This window comes from Bos mutus, chromosome 9 (genome assembly GCF_027580195.1).
Source record: "Bos mutus isolate GX-2022 chromosome 9, NWIPB_WYAK_1.1, whole genome shotgun sequence".
Lineage (NCBI taxonomy): Eukaryota > Metazoa > Chordata > Mammalia > Artiodactyla > Bovidae > Bos > Bos mutus.
In genome coordinates, this window is record NC_091625.1 from 50,862,719 (window position 1) to 50,882,684 (window position 19,966).

Sequence of the window (19,966 nt, forward strand, 5' to 3'; positions counted from 1 at the left end):
GCTGGAATCAAGATTGCTGGGAGAAATATCAATAACCTCAGATACAGAGATGACACCACCCTATGGCAGAAAGCAAAGAAGACCAAAGAGCTTCTTGATGAAAGTGAAAGAGGAGAGTTAAAAGGCTGGCTTAAAACTCAACATTCATAAAACTAAGATAATCACACCCAGTCCCATCACTTTATGGTAAATAGATGGGGAAACAGTGGCAGACTTTATTTTTCTGGGCTCCAGAATCACTGCAGATGGTGACTGCAGCCATGAAATTAAAAGATGCTTACTCCTTGGAGTAAGTTATGACCAACCTAGACAGCATATTAAAAAGCAGAGACATGGCTTTGTCAACAAAGGTCCATCTAGTCAAGGCTATGGTTTTTCCAGTGGTCATGTATGGATGTGAGAGTTGGACTATAAAGAAAGCTGAGTGCCGAAGAATTGATGCTTTTGAACTGTGGTGTTGGAGAAGACTCTTGAGAGTCCCTTGGACTTCAAGGAGATCAACCAGTCCATCCTAAATGAGATCATTCATGGGTGTTCATTGGAAGGACTGATGTTGAAGCTGAAACTCCAATACTTTGGCCACCTGATGCAAAGAGCTGACTAATTTGAAAAGACCCTGATGTTGGGAAAGATTGAGGGCAGGAGGAGAAGGGGACAACAGAGGCTGAGATGATTGGATGGCATCATCAACTCAGTGGACATGGGTTTGGGTGAACTCCAGGAGTTGGTGATGGACGGGAAGGCCTGGTGTGCTGAGGTTCACGGGGTCGTAAAGAGTCGGACACAACTGAGCAACTGAACTGAACTTTAAGGTTCCAAGATTAATTTTTCCAGAGTCAGATGTTGGACTCCTGGCCCTTTACTCTTTTCAAGGGACCAAACAGTCACCTGTTGAAATAAGCCCCTCTTCAGGTGATGAGGGTAACTTTTAAGAGTCTGTGCTGACCTTAATTAAGGCTCTCTAACTTGAAAGATATCTCAATGAAATGCTTTTTGCCTTTCTCAGAAAATTTCATTCTATTGATCTGAAAAGTGACCCAAAACTGTAACCATATGTGCATCACTTAAAAATGACAAAGATAGAATTCCCAGAAAAGAATTTCCTAGCAGCAAAGAGCAAATATGGTGTGAAAGTGTGTCCCCTACTCCAGAAATGTATCCTTCAAGAGAGAAAATAGAAAAAATTAAAATATAATGAAATGGGATGCCTGAATAACCATTTAAGGAAAAAAATAAAGCTGACTCTTTAAGCAAAAATGTATTTTAGAGGAAGCAAAGATTTGCATGTGAAAATAAAACCATAAAATACTAGATTAAAATATAGGAGAATAATTTGACAGCTCTGGGTAGAGGAAGTTTTTTTTTTCTTTTATACATGACCAGTAGTAAGATTCTCCATCAGACCAGTGTTTTTCTGATTCCCTGGTCACCAGATACTCTGATCATAATTTCTCTCTCCACACAGCAATTGTAGTAAATACCCATTCAGCTCTGACTTATCATTGTAATATACATTTTGCGTGAATTTTTTCACTTAATTTTATAACCAACTTGTGAAGAACCCTCTGTTACTGCACCAACTGTATCTATCTGGACATGAAAGCAGAGCTGAGAGGATCATGATCATATAGTCACTGGGTGACAGGTTAAGATGTGAATTCTAGCTCCATCTGAGGCCAGATTGTCTGCTCTTCTCCACTGGGTGGGTTTTCCTACAGAGGAATCTGCTGAATTCCTGATCCTCCATGAAGCTGGACTTCTCACGGCAAATTAATAAGCTGGCATTTCCTTTATCATGGTCTCGAGCTCAGTGAAGGCGAGCTAAACTCTTAAGACCGATCAATGCTGGGTGCACAGATTGAAATAGAGTCCTAAGGCACAGAACTCAGGATGGAGGGAAACATGGAAGGAAATGACTGTCTGACCTAGGGTGGCTATCTTGCCTCTCCTGCTGACAAACGTTACATCATCTTTCCTGCGATTTAAGTGTAGGTTACTTCTAAATGGGCAAAAGACATAGCAGATAAAACATAACACAGAAAGCAGAGGGTGAGGTTGCTAGTGTGATGTTACAGCCCTTTCTGTGCAGCAAATCTCTGGCTTCCAAGGGGATATCCTATCCACTGAATGGTCCCCAAGCTTGTTGTGATGTGGCATTACACAGAGTGCATGCCCAAAGTTGGTTATTTCTATGGACAGCAATTAACATGAGATTAAGCTTGAAAGTTTGAGCCTCCAAAGAATCAACTAACAGGCAGATCTGGTGCACCCTAAAACCGCTGGTTTTTGGTGATTTCCCAGTGTCAACTGAAGTCAATTGAGAGCTTTATGTGAGACACTATATTCTGACAATTTACTATACACGATATCATGGTTGTTTGTCACAGCTTTCTGAAATCAATAAATAGCACTGGCAAATTTTCCTGGCAGGGGAATTGTTTTCAGTAAATTCTAGAAGGGCAGCTGCCGAGTGGCAAGGAGGGAGCCAGAGCCACACAGTGCTGCTGTTGACCTTATAAAGTGTCGATTTCTAAGCCCCAATCCTGGCCACAAAGAATAATTGCCGTATAAACACTGAATTGATTAATTTGGTGGGAGAAGGGGTGATTTTGAAATACACAGCTAGGAATTTCCCAAGATGTCTTGGGAAAAAATTTATGTGTCTGTTATTTTATTCAGGACGCAACAACTGGGATTCCTGGTTAGTGAGTGGGTTATTAATACAAACGTTTTGTGTTCTCTGCAGTTTTCCTAGAACATCCGACTTTCTGAAAGCATCCTCATGCTCTGTCCCAATTAGTCCCCACTTGATTCCTAAATCCTTAATATCCGGCTTCTGGCCCCCTGTTCTAGTCACAGGGTTCTCTTGACTTACCTGGCAGATGTCAGGTTCTACCTCTCTTTTTTTTTTTTCTGCTGTTATCCTTGACCCCTCAGCAGCACTTGATAATGTTTAACACTCTTTATTTGGGTGTCTCTTGCCTCAGGTTTCATGATGTGATACCCTCCTATTTTTGTCCCTCACTTACACTTCAGTCTCTCTCACTCATTTCTTGCCTGCTTCAGATCTCTGGAATTTGGCTGTCTACCCCAAGAATCTATGCTTTTTTCCTCACCACAGTCTGCCTCTGGCATCTCCTTGTCTCCTGTGGCTCCAATAACACGCTCGTGAACGTCTCTCAGGTCTGGGTCTCCAGACTCTGAACTCTTGCGCCTACCCCAGGGCCAAGTCTGCCATACATCACCTGGACAGTCCACCCTGTCCTGTGATAGGTTCAGACACTAGTTAAACTTCCTACCTGCCATGTTATCAGCATAACAGTATTTTAGTCAACATTTTCTGCCTAATCACTTTATCCACATCTATTAATAACTTCTTCTTAGTAGTACTGCCCAAAGCAGCTTGCGTACAACGAGTCAAAATTGTCTTCTAAAAAACAAAAAAAACCCCAAAAACCTGTTTCCTCTGTTTTTTAGAATTTCATGTGAGCAGATAAAATAGCCAAGTAAACATAATGGCAGATATATGAAGCCTGGCTGTCAGTTGGCCTCTGACAGTTTAGAGAATTATGAGAGGAATTGATTTTACTTTATTTTTTCATTGTGCTTTGTTTTACTCATTTTATTGTGCAGGTACTATGTCAACTCTAATCTAATCTTTGGGCATAACACCATCCTCTACAAAGTCCCCCAATGCTGGGGAAGATCCCAGAAGTTATGATTGATACAGAAGATCCCAGAGCCAGGATACTGAAAGAACTAATCCCTGTTTGAAGACTTCTTTGCTAACTCTTCCTGTACACAGGTTGTTGGCCATTTCTTTTTAGTCCTTACAATATTTGGTTTATTTCCAGTTATCAAATGCATCTGGAAAGACCCATACAAAATATGGAAGAGAAGGTAGATCAGGGATGGGAGTGGTTATCGGTGGAAGTGACATATTTAGGACTGTTCATCTGTAGCCTGGAGGGGACAAGGTTGGACCAGAGCAGGTCCTATCACTGCCCAAGATGCCAGGTGGGAGCAGAGGCATAGATTGTGTGCAGGAGATCCTGTATGCTTGGGAAACCAGAGGGTGGCCAGCTTCACACACAGCTGTGGGGCAGATTTCTACTGCCTGTCTTTGCTAGGTCTCAAAATAGCCCTGGGCTTATTTATAAGGAAGCACGTTTGGAAATCCATGGAGATTTAGAATCAGTAAATGATCATGGAAATACCATATTTCTTTGAAACGAGGAAAGAAGAAATGCTGCTAATTAAGATATCTCATAAATTTTAAGACACCAATTTCAGAGATGTTAAATGGCTCAGAAAAAGAAAGTCTAAGAATTGATGAAATATGGTAAAAGCATTCCCTCAAGTGAAAACAAACAAACAAAAAAAAGACTGCCCTAAAGAGAAATTTCTTGTTTACTCCCAGCCACTTCAGATGGGCAGCTAAGATGAAACAGTACTGTAGAAAATTGATAATTCATGAAAGGTGACATTCTTTGGTTGACACTGTGAGTTAACTGAATCCTTTCTTCACCTATGAATTTTTGGCAACTTTTCATCTTAAACTATAAGATAAAAAAATTTTTTTCCATAGGGAGCACAAATGGATGTGTATCTAAATATAACTTTGTTCTTTGGTTTCTGAAGGAATTTAGATATCTTTAAAAAATTCAGAGACTCATGAGACCTTTTCAAAGATGTAGCTTGTGTCCTGTCTTTAACAGCATGTTTCTCTCTGTTGCTGCAAATCAGGATGAACCTGCTCCATCAGTGGGTACTGGCTGGAAAGCGTGCTCTCTCCACACCTCCCTACAAAGTTGGAACCACACCATATGGTGATTTCCATGGTTTTGACTGATTTTGAGCCAAGGTGATAGTAAGTTCCCACTGGGTCAGGTTCAAGTGAGCACTGCCACCAAGCAGACCAACACATAAGCCACCGACAGGTGAAGTCTGCTTGTAAATTAGCAACTGTCAAATACACAAGAGTTTTTGAAGCTGTTTTCCTGACTGATGTGTCTGCACCTGATCTCCGTGGTCCTTGATTACAGCAGCTCTCAAAAAAATCCTTCCAAATGCTGTCAGAGCTTAACTGCCACAGCAAATTATCATTTTGACTCCTGGGGTGGTGGCCTGACAGTGAGCCCTGAGGACATCGGAGGCTCGCCTTGGTTGGCCACTCTCAGGCCCAGTATAGCTCAGGAGTCGAGTTTTTGAGCCACTCCTGGACTCATTGCTAAGTTCTTTAAAAGAGAAGGTCAGGGAAATTTCTACCCAGAAAATGGTAAGAAAATCTGTTACAACTTGTATTTTTTCTTCTAATTGTTAGTAAAATTTGGAGGACTCTTGTTGAGTGTAGACATCTCTTTCCCTATCAAATCTCTTACTTCAGGAGGGAGAGGAGTGAAGCAAGTAGGGCGATGATTTCTTTTGACAACATCAAAGCAAGTGAAGAAAAACCTTACTTTTTCCTCTAAGTGGCACACATCATAAAATTATAATCTCGCACCTCTTCTTGTTTTGATGCTGTAAACCCAAGAGAGATGCTTTTATTGAAAATGTAATTCCCGAATGCTTGATAACAGAGAGAGATATTTTGTTGTCTGGCATTTTGCTGAGCTATGGCTTCCAGAGTCACTTAAGTATATTTTTTTCCCCATGTTCTGGTGGATAAAAGAGAGGATTACAATGCAACATTCAATTCCATTTTTATACGTGTCCTTAATGTCCCTGATATGTACCATCGCCATATTTATGTTTGGGGACTGAAAATATAAATGAAACTGAATTCTTAAGAAGGTGCTTTGATCAAATTTTCATACTCTAAACCAGGAGTGATAAAGCAATACAGAAATTGCAAGACTGTTTCTACCTTCTCCTGTTTACTAATAAAAGCAGCATTTTTATGCAATCAAGCTTTTGTGTTCTGAGGTGAACATAATATAATGATTGCATTTGCATTTTCAAGTATTGATCATGGTAGCGTCTTCTGCAGCACACCTGTGAAATTTCTACTTTGAAGAAATTGCTTTGCAACGTGAGGAGACTCCATTCTGGTTTAGTTATCCGAGGGTAGCATTACAGTGTGGTGGTTTAGAACAGGGGCAGTCTCTGGGGCCAAGCGGACCTGGGCTGGAATTCCAGCTTGGCTACATCAGCTCTGTGACCCTGGACACACAAATTAACCTTTCTTAACATGTTTTTCTATTAATGGAATGGAGTTGATAGTAACACCTACTTATGAGACTGTTTTGTGATTAAATGAGATAATACGCATACAGCACTTTGGACAGAAATGTGTACTCAATAATATTGCCATTGGTTTGTGATATCATGCTGCTGATGGGATTGTCATTGACATGACTAGTAGGCAAAGTCAGACTAGTTGTCTCTAAGTAGATGGGAGGCTTTGACATGTAAACCCACTGAAGGAAATGTCTACCATTTGGAAGACAGAGAGGAGGAGGAGATATTCTGCATATGTAGACTTGAATTTACTTGTTCTGTACCAGAAGAGTGAAATTTTTTTCTTGCAAAGGAAGGAGGATGAAAGGAAAGAGACGGTTGCAGGATGCTCTGCAAACAGTTCAGTTCAGTCGCTCAGTTGTGTCTGATTCTTTGCAACCCCATGGACTTCAGCACACCAGGCTTCCCTGTCCATCACCAACTCCCGAAGCTTGCTCAAACTCATGACCACTGAGTCGGTGATACCATCCAACCATCTCATCCTCTGTCGACCCCTTCTGCTCCTGCCTTCAATCTTTCCCAGCATCAGGGTCTTTTCCAGTGAGTCAGTTCTTCGCATCAGGTGGCCAAAGTATCGGAATTTCAGCTTCAGCATCAGTCCTTCTAATGAATATTTAGTGTTGATTTCCTTTAGGATGGACTGGTTTGATCTCCTTGCAGTCCAAGGAGCTCTCAAGAGTCTTCTCCAACACAACAGTTCAAAAGCATTAATTCTTCAGCACTCAGCTTTCTTTATAGTCTAATTTTCACATCCATACATGACTACTGGAAAAACCATAGCTTTTACTAGATGGACCTTTGTTGGCAAAGTCATGTCTCTGCTTTTTAATATGATGTCTAGGCTGGTCATAGCTTTTCTTCCAAGGAGCAAGTGTCTTTTAATTTCATGGCTGCAATCACCATCTGCAGTGATTTTGGAGCCCCCCAAAATTAAGTCTGACACTGTTTCCACTGTTTCCCCATCTATTTGCCATGAAGTGGTGGGACCGGATGCCATGATCTTTGTTTTCTGAATGTTGAGCTTTAAGCCAACTTTTTCACTCTCCTCTTTCACTTTCATCAAGAGGCTCTTTGGTCTTCACCATAAGGGTGGTGTCATCTGTGTATCTGAGGTTATTGATATTTCTCCCATCAATCTTGATTCCAGCTTGTGCTTCACGCAACCCAACTTTTCTCATGAATACTCTGAATATAAGTTAAATAAGCAGGGTGACAATATACAGCCTTGACGTACTCCTTTTCCTATTTGGAACCAGTCTGTTGTTCCATGTCCAGTTCTAACTGTTGCTTCCTGACCTGCATACAGATTTCTCAGGAGGCAGGTAAGGTGGTCTGGTATTCCCATCTTTTGAAAAATTTTCCACAGTTTGTTGTGATCCACGCAGTCAAACAGGATGAGTATAATAGGATTCTTGGTGTCAACACCCATCTCAGGATCCTGTACAGGGAAGTCATCCAGAGACTTGCAACTGATTTAGTCTACACCATCTTATTATTTTTTGCAATAGGCAAATCTCTTTTCCAAAACTAGATAAAAAAATTATTATCACCTCAGCATTGCATTGGACCAAAGTTGCCAGTGATTTTGAGCCATGCTCTAGTTCCTTAAGTGTAAAAATGAGAGAAGTCAGGCATAGAAACTCTTTATTTCAAGGGTCTTAATCTTGGAAGTGTCATAGACAATTCTTAAGTTTTGATGAAGTTTAAGTGCTCTTTCCCCTAGGAAAAAATGCAAACATACAAACATAAGTACAATTTTCTGTGTAAAGGTGGGAGTCCCAGGTCTTCCTAAGCCCACCCACAGGACTTCAGGTTAAGAGACCTTGATATCAGATACCAAGAAGGATCTTGTCCTTAAAATCCATATCTTGATTCTGTTGGCTACTGGAGACCAGCATGGCTGTTTAATGAGAGTAGGCATCTTGCTCAAAGGTGGCACATCAAAGCTGTGATTTTTGACTCTAGAATTGAAATGAGACTGAAGGGAAGTCAGTCCAAAAACAGTAGACAACCATGATCAGAGCCTGGGAGAGGATAAGGTGAATAAGACAGAATAATTGAACCATGGACACAGACTAGGAATAAGAAGAGTGACTGTATCTTCTTCAAGGGGTGGATGGTTGATACTAAAATTCAAGACTGTGTTCAATGTTTGTGTATCAGTCAAGGATTTTAAAGTAGAGGAGGCAGTCAAAGCATTGGTTGTTTTGCTTAGGTTGTGTTCATAATATCATGAGAATTTTGTGAAAGAGATTGAAATTTTTCACAGGAAATGTTACAAATGAGCCCCAAGGGTGATTGAGCTGTGTGTCTGAGGTTGCAGAATAGAAGAGACAAAAATAACAGCAGAGTACTTTGTATGTTCCTCTGAATGTGTGTTCCATGAAGGAAGAGGGCAGTTGTAACTGCTGAGTTGAGTTTTCTAGAAGGTTTTCTTCATTTCTTGAGAAAGAAGGGAAATTGTTCAAGGACGAAATTGCTCTGTAGAGAAAGCAGAAAAAAAGGAGTCTGCTGACTAACAGGGAATCCTTTCCCCTGAGAAATTAGAGATTATGCCTCCTAGTTTATATGTTCAAGTTTAAAAATGCTTGTTTCTTGTTCTTTGTAAAGTATTTTCTAATTCTTTCTTTTAGTGCACTGTTTTGAACAGCATCACTTCAGACCCTCAGGGTTGTGCATATGGGAGTGGAATGTGTTATCATTGAGAATACATTTTTTTTTCCTGCCAAATATTGGTCTAGACTTGCCTAAGGGGATAGGTATGTGGGTTTTGCCAGGAAAGGTGAGGATGTATTCTGACTGGGCTGCGGTGTCAGTCCTGTGTCCTGGGCACGCCTTGCTGTCTCCCTCACTCAGCTGGCTTGGATGAGACCTGAGATCGCCAGACAAGAAGTCTGTGCCCTCAGGACTTGTGTCAGTCTCTTACCATGGGGACCACTGAGCTTTTTTTTTTTTTTTTTTCCATTTTGAGGTTTTGCTTTTCCCAATTGGCACTTGAGAATGTGCAGATCAACTGTAAATAGATCTCTATGGAGTTTGTATAAACCCCCAAATTCACCTACTTCTCTAAAGTTCTTTTTTTCCCACCCAAGCTGTACACCTAAATTCTACCTGTGTCCTTCTGCAGCCCTTTCAGAAAGGGAAGAACTGCCACTTGCAAGGCCCTCCCCCTGTTTTAATGATAATCCTACAGCTCAGGGAACAATGTCTCATAGAATTTCCACAGCAAACCTCCAGGTAGCACTTTAGAATGCTCATGGGTTCCATATTTTAATTTTTATCACAATGGATTTCTTTAAATTTATTTTATGTTTAGACCAAATTGAGATAGTCTGTGTTGTTCCTGGTCCATGCTGATGTAGCATTTTTGAAAGTTTGAGAGTCCAAATGCTATGGGAGACCTGGGATTCATTTCACCCCCTCAGGGAAAAGCTTCCTCATAGCTCTCACTCAGGCACTGCATGCCTGAGCAGATTATGATGACCAAAGCTGCAGCTCTTCATCATGTGTAGCCTCAAAGGGGTCAGGAGAAAGGGAGGGTGGATGAGAGGAAGGGAGATGGAAAGACCACAACGCCAGGAAAGATACCATATCTCAGACATGGAAAGATTTGTTTTACAGCATCGTCTCTGGGAGAAAACCGTCTTGTCCATGGGGAGAAAGAAACTATCAGAAAAAACTCTTTAAGAAATTCTTATTCCCTGCATACCACACAGGGCTACCATGCCTGGATTTCATTTGTTTGTTTTTTAAAGAACTGGTATAGGGGCTTCCCTGGCAATTCCAGTGGTTAAGACTCTGCCTTCCAATGCAAGGGGTGCAGGTTCCATCCCTGGTCAGGGAGCTAAGGTCTCAGATGCCATAACCAAAACATAAAAACAGAAGCAATATTGTAACAAATTCAATAAAGACTTTAAAAATGGTTCACATAAAAAAAATTGGCATAAAAGGTAAAGAAATCTAGAGATCAGTTAACAGCCTATGAACAGAGTTCTGGTTATCATTTGGACAAGCTCCTTGTCTTCCTGGCCCTTTTGTATTTTCCTCTGTTGGGGGGTTACACCCCATATTTCAAAGTGTAAAGCCCTGTATTGGGCTTCTTACCACTTCTATTCTTGGGCTTCATCTTCCTCTTAGTCCAGTCACCTCTGCAGTGACCACTTTCTCCTCTTAGTGGTTCACACATCAGGTCTGTGCCACAGGCCTCCCGTTTCTTAGGAGACCCTTGGCAGGGACCTCAGAGAAACAGACTCAGCACATGACGTGCACAACCTGGAAATGCCCTGTGGGCACACCCTTGACCAGGCCTCTTTCCTCTCCGCACAGCCGGTCTGAGACACACTGCATGTGGCTCCTCAGACTGTGCCCTGAGCCAGCACCCAGGTGCCCAGGGCAGGAGGCAACTCAGTAATGTGTCTTTACATCTGCTTTTCCTCCTTCCCGGCCTTGCTCCCCAGTCCCTCACTCTTACTCCCTGGACCACACTCTCCAATAAGTAGGATGACCCTAAACAAATCAGATCAGATAGGATCAGTTGCTCAGTTGTGTCCAACTCTTTGTGACACCATGAATCGCAGCATGCCAGGCCTCCCTGTCCATCACCAACTCCCGGAGTTCACTCAGACTCACGTCCATCGAGTCAGTGATGCCATCCAGCCATCTCATCCTCTATCGTCCCCTTCTCCTCCTGCCCCCCAATCCCTCCCAGCATCAAAGTCTTTTCCAATGAGTTAACTCTTCCCATGAGGTGGCCAAAGTACTGGAGTTTCAGCTTTAGCATCATTCCTTCCAAAGAAATCCCAGGGCTGATCTCCTTCAGAATGGACTGGTTGGATCTCCTTGCAGTCCAAGGGACTCTCAAGAGTCTTCTCCAACACCACAGTTCAAAAGCATCAATTCTTCAGCGCTCAGCCTTCTTCACAGTCCAACTCTCACATCCATACATGACCACAGGAAAAACCATAGCCTTGACTAGACGAACCTTTTTTGGCAAAGTAATGTCTCTGCTTTTGAATATGCTATCTAGGTTGGTCATAACTTTCCTTCCAAGGAGTAAGCGTCTTTTAATTTCATGGCTGCAGTCACCATCTGTAGTGATTTTGGAGCCCAGAAAAATAAAGTCTGACACTGTTTCCACTGTTTCCCCATCTATTTCCCATGAGTGGTGGGACCAGATGCCATGATCTTTGTTTTCTGAATGTTGAGCTTTAAGCCAACTCTTTCACTCTCCACTTTCACTTTCATCAAGAGGCTTTTTAGTTCCTCTTCACTTTCTGCCATAAGGGTGGTGTCATCTGCATATCAGAGGTTATTGATATTTCTCCCGGAAATCTTGATTCCAGCTTGTGCTTGTTCCAGTCCAGCGTTTCTCATGATGTACTCTGGTTTGTCCTATTTGGACATGGGAATGTCAGTTTAAATCTTTGTCACAATCTAATTATTAATAGCATCTCCATTTACTTTAAAAATTGTTCCTATCAGACTATTGATGATTGTGCTGATGTAACTATATATTCTATTTAAGCTTCATAAAATTTTCAGCAGATAAAGTCTACCCAGGTAAAAGGGATCCAGACCATGCATGGCCAATTGTACACGTGTGCAATACGGGAGGCATGGAGTGTGGAGCATAGGAGGCAGGTAGGCACTTGTGAGGAGGCAGTGAACAAAACAAAGCACTTCCACTGGAGGGAGAGGAAACATGTAACGATAAACCTAATGAATAATCACATTGTATAGAATGTTTAAAAAGTATTTTGTGGTAGGGGGAGGAAAACAAAGAAGCTTAGAGTGGTGAAGGAATTGGTTGTAACTTCAGATAGGATGGTCAGAGTGGGTCTCAATGAGAAGGTAGTATTTGAGCAAAGACTTGAAGAAGAGTTAACATTGGACTGTGTGGAGACAGTCACTCCAGGAGGAGGAAACAGCACATATGAAGACCCTCAGGACATGTTCATGTTCAAGAAACAACAGGAGGCTAGTGCGGTGGACTTGAATGGTTAAGGGTCATGTAGTAGGCAAGACGTCCTGGAGATAGTAGGTCCCTGCCCAAATCATTCCTGGTCATCAGTCTAACGCCTGGGCCAGCTGGCCCAAGCCTGGATTTCTAAACCAGCTACTGGCATCAGAGATGATAAAAACACAATACCACCTTGGCTTATGTGTCTCAGAGCCTGAGTTGAAGCTAAGCCCCCGAACCACAGGGCTACTGAATATCTGGGAAAGGTAGGGTGGATGCTGAGACTCAACCGTGATGTCCTTCACTGTGACTAAGCCTTCAGACAGGTTCCCTGGACAGTCCCTAAAGTTTGAGTCCCAATCTTGGCCAAACAGCTTCTCTATGTTGGCCGTTGTATCCCTGGCTGTCATTAAACAGTTTTCAACCATAGGAACTGAAAACAAAAGGAGAAAGGCATAGGTGATGTGGGTGGTCCCAGAGATATGTAAGGTAGACCTTACTGGTGGTAGATAGCTGTTTCTGAGAAAGATGCTGAAGCACCCTCCCTGGGAGTCTCCGGAGACCTGGGGGCATGGCTGCGTGGCTGAGGTGAGACCATGCAGGAGCGCCTCTGACAGTGGCTCCACGAGCTTTCCAAATTTTCCCCAGCTCATATCTTGTATGACCTGGACCCCAGGGCGGGTGGTTTAGAGGTGACAAGAACCTGCTCTATTCCCTTTATTCTTGTGGTTTCCTATTGCCTCCACATTCACAACTTCCCCTTATGTCTCAGCTTGAAAGAACAGTCTCATAAACTGTGAGTTTAGGGATAATCTATGCTAATCCAGTGCTCTCAGATTTCAAATGTACAAACTGAGCTTGGGAAAGGACACTGACTTGCCCAAACATACAGCCTTGGGGGTTCATTTTCCACTCTTTTAATCCAGTACTCTGTCTACAATGACAATAAAATGGCTATTATTCAATTTCTTAAAAGTTGTTTAATACCACAGATCTGCTGAATGCTGGTTAGGGATGTTAAGAATAATCTGAAAGTTATTTAGAAGATGACAGTGACTCTTGCAGATAGAAGGGATTATCTAAGACTCAAGTCATCAAGGTTGATTAGGTGGTTATTACTTAAAAGCCAGACAGAGGACACAGGAGGATGTATAGGATATGAACCATGATGAACATTTACCTCCGGAAATGAAAACAAATGAAGGTGAAATTGGACCTTTTAAGTAACATTGTAATAGTGACGCACTCTAGATTCTGAAACAGAGAAAATGGGTTTCAGGTGTCAAGTCTGCTCTATCTGTGTGACCTTGAGCCAAGGCACTTCATCTCTCCAAACTCCAATATGCTCATCTATAAATGGGGATGGGGGATAAGCTTACAGAGTTCTGTGAACATTAAGTTAAACATTGTCATGCAAGCACTTTGTAAACCTGAAAGCTTTTCACAAACAAAAGATACTTTTATCTCCAAGTGTAGACTGACAGCACCTTGCTCTGGTGGAGGTGGAAAGGTGATATGATCTTTATCAACTCAGGTTGGAGACTATGTAAATTGTTGTAAATTGTTTATTATTATAACCTCTGAGTCTGATGACATGATAATTTACGAAGTAATCGATCTAGTTCAAAGACATTTGGGTGATGTGCTTCCCTGTAAGCCTTGCAACTCCTTCTGTGAGAAGTGTTATGATATGGTCCCACCTGTGTTACCATGGGAGTCATTGGTGGGACCCGGATGTCTACTCTGGTCAAGGCTGGGTGGCCAGGAGGTACAGGACCTGGGAGACCAAACATACACTGGATGGTGGGAGATTGAGGGTGTTCTGGCCAAAAGCAAAGGCTCATTTGGTTGGGGAAGGGGAATCGCCATCTCACAACTAAAAAAGCATAGAAACTGATGCCACAAAAAACATTCTTCATTCTTGGAGACAGGATGCTCAATGGTTAAGAGTGTAGGCTCTGGAAGCAGATAGCTTGGAAAGCGAAAGAAGTGAAAGTGTTAGTCGCTCAGTCGTGTCCAACTCTTTGCGACTCCATGGACTGTAGCCCACAAGGCTCCTCTGTCCATGGAATTCTCCAGGCAAGAATACTGGAGTGGGTTGTCATTCCCTTCTCCAGAGTGTCTTTCCAACTCAGGCATCAAACCCAGGTCTCCTGCATTGCTGGCAGATTCTTTACCACTGAACCACCACTGGACAGGGGAGGTAGATTCTAGTCCTAATCCTCTTAAGGGCTAGTGGTATAATCTCGTGCAAATTCCTAAATACCTCTAAGGTTTAGTTTTCTCATCTGTTAAATGGGGATAATAGTGGTCCTAAGGTTTATTGTGAGGATTAACTAAAATAATTCATATTATGTGCTTAGACCAGCACCTGGCACATAGCAAGTAAATTGTCAGTGTCCCTATAAACTCATTCCAGTAGGTTTCAACCTCTGCATACAGCAACGGATATAAACACTATATATTTAAAAACTGTAATCATTATTCCTTCTTATATTTGAACACTTGGCATAAAAAACTGACCCTACGGCTAAGTTTTAAAATCTCTCCTTTAATAGAAATAGAAAAAAGTGACAAATAAGAAAACTACTGGGAATTCCCTGGCGGTCCAGCCACTGGGACTCCATGCTTTCATTGCTGGGAGCATTGGGTCGATCCCTAGTCAGGGAACTAGTATTCCCCAAGCCACCCTCGAGGCAAAAAAAAAAAAAAAAAAAAAAACATTTTTAAAAACCCATGGAGTTAACTCAGCATGGTTTTTTGTTACACAGCTGCTCATGTAATGATAATTATCTTCTCTTTTTTTTTCTTTTTGACCTTAGTTGTGAAGTTGTACTGAGGACAATGTAGACTTTATTTTCTGAGAATTTTAGCTGGGCTGTGCCTTCTCTCCCTCTGGAGGCCCATCAGAGAGGAATCCAGAGTAAGGGGTTTTCAGGAGAGGGAAGCAGAATGTCATTCAAGAAAACTCCAACTTTAGCCTCAATTAGAGGGGTTTGTAGCAAGGACCTATCTCAGGACTGGGGGTACAGGATCCTGGGGTTTTAGTCCCTCTTCCCAGGGCTAGGGTTTTTGGAGACAAAGACATAAAATCTCTCTCTTTCACCTCAGCAGGGTTCAGCCTGTGAGCCACCTGTGTAAATTATCTGCACACCACAGGATGCTTCTCCTGTGTCTGTGTAGACAATGAACCAGAAATGCCAGGGGCATCTTTATCCCCACTGGCATCTAGATGACTAGGACGCTGGATTTGGGGCTACACTTGTTAGCTAAATACAGTCTCCAGGGACTCAGTTTTGAAGATGAGGTTCCTCCAACATTCTAAGCTTGTTGTTCAGTCACTCAGTGGTGTCCGACTCTTTCCCCATGGACTACAGCACACCAGGCTTCCCTGTCCTTCACCATCTTCCAGTTTGCTCAAACTCATGTCCATCAAGTCAGTGATGCCATCCAACCGTCTTGTCCTTTGTCATCCCCTTCTCCTCCTGCCTTCAATTTTTCCCAACATCAGGGTCTTATTCAACAAGTCAGCTCTTCACATCACTTGGCCAAAGTATTGGAGCTTCAGCTTCAGCATCAGTTCTTCCAATGAATATTCAGGTTTGATTTCCTTTAGGATTGACTGGTTTGATCTCCTTGCAGTCCAAGGGACTCTCAAGAGTCTTCTCCAGCACCACAATTTGAAAGCATCAATTCTTTGGTGCTCAGCTTTCTTTATAGTCCAACTCTCACATTCATACATGACTACTGGAAAAACCATAGCTTTGACTAGATGGACCTTTGTTGGCAAAGTCATGTCTCTGCTTTTTAATATTCTATCTAAGTTTATCATAGCTTTTCTTCCAAAGAGCAAGTGTCTTTTAATTTCATGGCGATTTTGGGACCCAAGAAAATAAAGTCTGTCACTGTTTCCATTGTTTCCCCATCAGTTTGCCATGAAGTGATGGGACCAGATGCCATGACCTTAGTTTTCTGAATGTAGAGTTTTAAGCCAACTTTTTCACTCTCCTCTTTCACTTTCATCAAAAGGCTCTTTGGTCTTCTTTGCTTTCTGCCATAAGGGTGGTGTCATCTGTGTATCTGAGGTTATTAATATTTCTCCCGTCAATCTTGATTCCAGTTTGTGATTCATCCAACCTGGCATTTCGCATGATGCATTTTGCATATAAGTTAAATAAGCAGGGCGATGTCCTCCTTTCCCAATTTGGAACCCGTCTGTTGTTCCATGTCTGGTTCTAATTGTTGCTTCCTGACTTGCATACAGGTTTCTTAGGAGGCAGGTAAGGTGGTCTGGTATTTCCATCTTTTGAAGAATTTTCCACAGTTTGTTGTGATCCACACAGTCAAAGGCTTTGGTATAGTCAATAAAGCAGGAGTAGATGTTTTTCTGGAACTCTCTTGCTTTTTTGATGATCCAGTGGATGCTGGCAATTTGATCTCTGGTTCCTCTGCCTTTTCTAAATCCAGGTTGTACATCTGGAAGTTCTTGGTTCACATACTGATGAAGTCTAGCTTGTAGGATTTTGAGCATTACTTTGCTAGCATGTGAGATGAGTGAAATTGTGTGGTAGTTTGAACATTCTTTGGCATTGCCTTTCTTTGGGACTGGAATGAAGACTGACCTTTTCCAGTCCTGTGACCACTGCTGTGTTTTCCAAATTTGCTGGCATATTGAGTGCAACACTTTAACAGCATCATCTTTTAGGATTTGAAATAGCTCAACTGGAATTCCATCACCTCCACTAGCTTTGTCCATAGTGATGCTTCCTAAGGCCCACTTGATTTCACACTCCAGGATGTCTGGCTCTAGGTGAGGGATCACACCATTGTGGTTATCCAGGTCATTAAGACCTTTTTTGTATAGCTCTTCTGTGTATGCTTGCCACCTCTTCTTAATACCTTCTGCTTCTGTTAGGTCCATACCATTTCTGTCCTTTACTGTGTCCATCTTTGCATGAAGTGTTCACTTAGTATCTCTAATTTTCTTGAAGAAATCTCTAGTCTTTCCCATTCTATTTTTTTCTTCTATTTCTTTGCATTGTTCACTCAAAAAGGCTTTCTTACCTCTCCTGGCTATTCTCTGGAACTCTGCATTCAGATGGATGTATCTTTCCTTTTCTCCCTTGCCTTTCACTTCTCTTCTTTTCTCAGCTATTTGTAAGGCCTCCTCAGACAACCAGGTGAGGCAGTGGAGACTGCTATGGTCATGCTTCTGCCCAGGAAGAAGCTATTGATGTCACGAAGGCTAGCTGGCTTCTCCTTAACAAGAATTTAAGCAAAGCCATACTTTGTAGTTTTTCACTACAAACCATATCTCTGAATCATCAGCTCCATAAGGAAGGGCAATGATGTGAATTATTCCCCAGAGTCGCGCTTACTATGGTTCAGGGAAAGGTGACAGGGTGGCCCTCTGGGAACAAGTTGTAATGATGGGCTGTCCTCTGATTCTCATGGGGGTTTCCTTCCTGGGTACAAATTCTTTCCTTGTACCCGTATTATTCAAGATTCTGAAAGTCCACTGGTTTCTTCTTTCTTTTCATGGAAACTTCCATTTATTTTCATTTCCTTATTCTATCACTCCCAGGGAGTTAAAACAATTTTAATTAGCCAACTTATATGTAATAGCTATCTTTTATTCTCCATTTATTGGCTTTATTTAATTTTAGAATAATTATTGCAAAGTTCAAACTTAAATTGAAGAATGTAGGGAGGTTTGCAACACTGTACAGGAGGTGATGATCAAAACATCCCCAAGAAAAACAAATGCAAAAAGGCAAAATGCATTCTAACGGGGCACTCTGCTGAGCTTCTCTGTAACACACGAGGCTTTGACATATTTAAAGTTTCCATCGTAAAGCCCAAATAGTCAGCTTCTCTTCTGTTTCATAATTCCTTTAAACTAATGTCACAGAGAAGTTTTTAATGAATTCACAATTAAGTTCTTCTCTCCCTTAAGGATAAAGTCAGATCAATCTGGTGCTGCTTCTCTTTGAATTAATTATCTTCAAATGCAGTTGGTCTCCCAACTTCTTTCTGTCTTCAGAATATTTACTGTCCACCCACGGAAAACTGGAGAGGAAGAAAGTTTCCTGAGAAGAAGATTCTATGAGCACAGAGCAATAATAGGAAGGATGAGATTTCCCAGTTTCTCCTCTAACCAGCAGCTATTCAAGCCTCTCTATTTCATTGTCCAACTAGAGCATTTTTGTTGGAGCAAATAGACTTGTAATCAAGTCTAGCAGTGGTCATACTATTACTACTAAGTGACTTCAGTCGTGTCCGACTCTGTGCGACCCCACAGACGGCAGCCCACCAGGCTCCCCCGTCCCTGGGATTCTCCAGGCAAGAACACTGGAGTGGGTTGCCATTTCCTCCTCCAATGCATGAAAATGAAAAGTGAAAGTGAAGTCGCTCAGTCGTGTCCGACTCTTAGCGACCCCATGGACTGCAGCCTACCAGGCTCCTCTGTCCATGGAATTTTCAAGGCAAGAGTACTGGAGTGGATTGCCATTGATTATTGGCTTTGTCCAGAGTTCTTGGTTATTCTTTTTTTTTTTAGCATTTGTTAATTAATCAATTTTTGGCCGCACTGGGTCTCCGTTGCTGCACGTGAGCTTTCTCTAGTTGTGGTGAGTGGTGGCTACTCTTCACTGCACTGTGGTCTTCTCACTGTGGTGGCTTCTCTTGTGGTGTGCAGGGTCAGGAGCTGCAGCTCACAGGCTCAGTAATTGTGGCACATGGGCTCAGTTTCTCTGCAGCCTGTGGGATCCTCCCAGACTAGGGACTGAACCCATGTCTCCTGCTTTGGCAAGTGGGTTCTTAACCACTGGATCCCCAGGGATGTCCCTCAGCCATTCTTTTAAAGTTTGGGTTACAGAAATCACACCGTCATTATCCCTGACCAATGGCCAATTTTGAGTTGTGGCTTCTGCTGTATTTCATTCTAAGGAGAACACACACCAGCCACAAGGTTAGGGGAGAAACAACTATTTGGTGAGCAAATCATTGCTAGTATTGTTCTATGTCATTATATATAAAGTGAACAGCTAACATTTGGGAGGAAGCTTCTTTTCCTTAGGCACTGGGCTTAGTGCTTTTATTACATGCTTAAATTAATTTAATCCTTGATGAGGATTTTGATGAAACTCTATAAGAAAGGCAGATGTAATTTTATTATTTCTACCTTTACAAACAAGGAAAATGATTTTTAAAAGTATTTAAGAAACTTGTGGCTTCCCTGGTGGCTCAGAGGTTAAAGTGTCTGCCTGGAATGCAGAAGACCCGGGTTCGATCCCTGGGTCAGGAAGATCCCCTGGAGAAGGAAATGGCAACCCACTCTAGTACTCTTGCCTGGAGAATCCCATAGAGGGAGGAGCTTGGTAGGCTACAGTCCATGGGGTTGCAAAGAGTCGGACACAACTGAGCGACTTCACTTTCACTTTCAAGAAACTTGTATGAGGTCCCTCAGGTAATACATGATGGACCCAATTCTACCCTGGCTTTCTGTACCCAAGCCTGGTAATCACTCTGTTGATTCAGCAAAGCGAAAACCACTCTAGGGTCACCTGAGCAAGAAGGGATTTACTGCAGGGAATGAGAAACACACAGTTATGGAAAGGACTCAGGGAACAAAGATTTAGGAAGGCCACCTAATTTTCAGAAAATCTAGAAGGGTTGGAATTGTAGGAAGGTCACTGTTGGTGTTTTCAACTTTCTACAGCACAAACTGGCTGATTCTTAGGTAGATGCCTAGACTGTTGTTCAGTC

The 19,966-nt window shown here is 42.2% G+C and overlaps 1 non-coding gene across 1 annotated transcript; it reads left to right on the forward strand.

Annotated features, from left to right (window-relative positions):
* Nucleotides 1-19,433: 19,433 nt before the first annotated feature.
* On the forward strand, nt 19,434-19,506 carry TRNAS-GGA (transfer RNA serine (anticodon GGA)). Its single transcript has one exon. It is a non-coding gene; the product is annotated as a tRNA-Ser (tRNA).
* The last annotated feature ends 460 nt before the right edge of the window (nt 19,507-19,966 follow it).